The sequence below is a fragment of the Macaca nemestrina genome, chromosome 2, assembly GCF_043159975.1.
Source record: "Macaca nemestrina isolate mMacNem1 chromosome 2, mMacNem.hap1, whole genome shotgun sequence".
NCBI classification, from domain to species: domain Eukaryota; kingdom Metazoa; phylum Chordata; class Mammalia; order Primates; family Cercopithecidae; genus Macaca; species Macaca nemestrina.
This window is the reverse complement of record NC_092126.1, coordinates 170,713,106-170,717,511: the sequence shown is the minus strand read 5'-3', so window position 1 is coordinate 170,717,511 and position 4,406 is coordinate 170,713,106.

Here is a 4,406-nt window from a genome sequence, read left to right as displayed (position 1 = left end):
ATCTTGTCTTGACTAGAACCAGTTTCCTCATCATGTGGAAAGTGGGAGCTTCCTCAGCAATGATGCCATGGTGGGAGCATGGAGGCAGAAGGGAGCTGCTTCCAGGCCTGGGGCAGGGGCTCCCACCAGGCATGATCCTGAAGGAGACAGGTGATGGGATGTTACATTAGGATGACTAGGAAGATGCCAGGGACCCCTAGGATGGGGAAGAAATGTTTTCCTCATGTACTTTTCCCCTCATGGAAGCAGCCATCTTAGAGACTTTGGTTCCTCTCCATCCCAAGTCCTCCATCATCCCACTTCCTTTAGTGTCCTCATCTCCAGTAACCTTCATATCAACCTCACTGCAGGCATGCACTCTCCAGCCATATCCTAAATCTTACCATCAACCAGAGTTGTTCCTTCTCTGAAATCTTGAATTCAGACATTTCCATTTCTGACAATAGTTTCCTATTTTCCAACTTTCTTACTCAAGTTACTCCCTATAAATCTGATCTTAAACTGCACTGAATCACCAGTCCCCAGCGCCCTCTTCTCTCTCATCAGTACCCCCATTTACATCTTTATTTGTCCCCAGTCCATTTCTTGCCAGCATTCTCAATTCCCTTGCCCCATGTACTTCCATGAGATTTTCCAGGCAAATGCCCAGCTCTGTAATAATTCTACCCTCTGAATGTTCTGGGATTCCAGAAAAAGCAGAAACCCTTAGATAAGAACTCTCTCAACTTTTTGACACCAACCCTACAAACTTACTTGTCTCCCACTCATCCTGTCTTCCATTCTTTCACTTACAACAGATAAGGTGACCCTCTCCTCACCCAAGTCAAATCCTCCCATTTGCATCCTGTGTCCCAAATCCTTCTGCCTTCCCATAAGCTTCAACCAATTAATAAGTCCCCTACTTTCTTACATCAATAATAAATTCTTTCTGTTGGGTCTTTCCTATGAGTACTTAAACATTAACAGGTCTCTTCCATGTTGGAAAAAAAAAAAAACTCCTTCCACTCAAGGTTTCTCCACTTGTACTATCTCCCTTTCCTTCCTTTCCTCCATCCTTTCTCCTTTCAGGCAAGTAGAGAAAGATGATGAATTCCACAGCCAAACTCCTTGAAAGCCTAACTCCTACTTCATCAAATACTCACCCTTCTACCAATTGCAATTTAGTTTCTAAATACTAATATTACAAGATCAGTCAGCACACCAGCAAGAAGCAGAGTTCATCCCACATGGTTCAAGGGGAGAAGCTGCTTCCAGAGATATAGGCAGGATGAAGACATCAAAAATGGAATCGTGAGGCACTCCAAGAGCAGTGACAGTAGGAAGCCATTATCATTCCTAGGGCCAAAGAGACAAGAGGAGGAAATAGAACAGTAAGAGTGAGAACCAGGGAGAAGAGGACACCTGGTGGGAATTGAAGTCAAGGAGCGGTGGACTTACTGCCTAAGAGAAGATACTAAAGCTGAATGGAACTGGGGAAAAATATTCTGCTCTCTCTGTTTCAGTCATCCCATCTGTCATTGCTTCCCGTTGCCCAAACCCAGTTGAAAGCTAGACATCTAGGGAGCCTAGGTGATAAAGTCTACAGAGCTCAGCCTTCAGGGGCACAGGGAAGAGGGGAGAATGGTGGATACACAGAATAACCAGAACATTTCACCCACAACCTCCTTTTTTATAAAAGTTGGTGTCTTGCTTTGATATTGTTGACCACTGCCTCCTTGAAATAATCTCTTCCTGTGGCAGGTGTGGCAGCATATTCAGCCACTTTTCCCTCTACAGGATGCTCCTGCTCAGTTGCTTTTGCTGGTTCCTCTTCCTCTGTCCTTTCCTTTATATTGTTTTTCTCTACAAACCCCCAAAGCTCCATCTATAAGTTGAAAATTCACAAAGGTATACCTCTAGTTCAGATTTCTTTCCTGAGCTTTAGACTTCAGTGTTTGTAACTAGAGCACATCTCTGTGTATCTGATGATCTTGAAGCACCTCATATTCAATGTGACTTCAGTTAAACTCACCTCCCGATCTCCTCCCTGAAAACTCACACCTCTTCCCGTATCTCACTGAATAACACTACTGCCCACTCAGTTATCCAATCAATCACCCAAGCCATTCTTTTCACTGCTGATAGAATGATTTTCCAAAAATGAAAAATATGATGATTTTACTCCTTTGCTTTCATTGGCTTGTTAATTCCATGATAAATCTGAACTTCTTAATGTGGTTTACAAAGGTTGTGTCAAATACTTCTAGGTGTTCAACAAGATCCATGTTCTCTTCTTATATCTGGGTGCACAGCTGAGCTACTTTTTCCAGCCTTACTTGAATTAAGTTTGGCCAAATGACTGAGTTCTAGCCAATAGATGCCATTTCCAGAGCAGTGCGTTTTAAAAAAGCATCTGTCCCTCTTTCACATGCTCTCTTTCCCCTTCAGCTGTGAGGATGAAGCCCTAGGGGATGGCAAAATCACAAGAAGGAATTATGGCCTGGAGGAAAGTCACTGCAGACCAGGAACACCTGCTCGGACCGTTAGGTGAACTAGGAATATATTTATATCAAAAACTGAGTGTAAAGAGGTTAAGTATCCCGGTCACATGGCAAGTATTCAACAGAGTCCAGATTGCCTTACACCAAAGGCCAGGTTGATATTTGTGGTGTACTGCTTTTCTTATTATACATTAAGGGTTGTATTCTATTGCTTTATTGGCTGTCTATAGCCAGTAAAAGCTTTTTAAGAAAAAGGACCACGTATGCTTGCTAACTGTAGCTAGCAGTATATCTGGCATATAATAGGTACGCAATAAATATTCATCACCAGGTGTGGTGGCTCACACCTGTAATCCTAGCACTTTGGGAGGCTGAAGCAGGCGAATCACCCGAGGTCAGGAGTTCAAGACCAGCCTGGCCAACATGGTGAAACCCCGTCTCTACTAAAACTACAAAAATTAGCTGGGCGTGGTGGCACACACCTGTAATCCCAGCTACTACTCGGAGGCTGAGGCAGGAGAATTGCTTGAACCCGGGAGGCAGAAGTTGCAGTAAGCTGAGATTACACCACTGCACTCCAGCATGGGCAACAGAGTGAGACTCCGTCTCAAAAAAAAAAAAAAAAAAAAAAGAAAGAAAGAAATTCATCAAATGCTGTGGTCTGAATATTATATCCTCCAAAATCCTTAAGTTGAAATCCTAACCCCCAAGGTGATGATATTAGGAGGTGGGCCTTTGAGGAGGTAACTGGGTCACAAAGGTAAGAGTCCTGATGAATGGAATTGGTGCCGTTGTAAGATAGACCCAAGGTCATTAGCCCCTTTCACCTTGTGAGAACACAGTGAGAAGGCACCAACTATGAAGCAGGAAATGAATTCTCCCCAGATACCAAATCTGTGGGTAGCTTGATCTTGGACTTTCCAGCCTCCAGAACTGTAAGAAACAAATATTTGTTGTTTATGAGCCACCCAGTTTGTGATATTTTTGTTATAGCAGCCCGAATGAAGTATGACATCAAATGAGTAGCACTGGTGACTTAAGGAGAATATAGTGACAGGGAGAGCCAATAAAACCAGTTATTCCTCCTCTCTTGTTTTATTGCTTTTGGCTTGGTGAGAGAAGAGTATTTTGAGGAAGAGGGCAGAAATCTCATGTGTAAAGGGCAGAGGTCAATCAAGAATTGATAGTATCTGAAATGTCATGAACTCTCCCATTTCAAAGACGCCTGAAAGAGACAAAGTCGTTTGCATGACTTTTAGGAGCTGCCTCTAGCTTATTTTCCCAAGAAAAATTATACCTAAGGAAGAAATTTCCAAATTTCTGCCATGTAGAATGATTTTACATCCAAATCTTGTTCACACTTTAATTTCTAGTTCAGAAAAGTCCCTTATTTCACCTGCTCCCAAAACTAGAACTGGAAGTAATCTCTTTCATCTCTGAATTTTTTTTTTTTTTTTTTTTTTGACATGAGTCTCACTCTGTGGCCCAGGCTGGAGTGCAGTGGTGCTACCTTGGCTCACTGCAACCTCAGCCTCCTGGGTTTAAGAGATTCTCCTGCCTCAGCCTCCTTAGTAGCTGGGATTACAGGTACATGTTACCATGCCTGGCTAATTTTTGTATTTTTAGCAGAGACAGGGTTTTACCCTGTTGGTCAGGCTGATCTCAAACTCCTGACCTCAAGTGATCCACCCGCCTCAGCCTCCCAAAGTGCTAGGATTACAGGCATGAGCCACTGCACCCGGCTCTCATCTCTGAATTCTCATATCGTGTTACCTCTACCTCTCTTGTGAGCTGCCCATGGTCTGCCTTGTTCTCAAGACATTTACTCTCAGCTCTGTAAGTACCTTCATGCAGGTGATGAATTCATCTTCCATAGCATTGGCATGTGGGTGCTCAGGGAATACTTGTTGAATAAAAACCAAATGA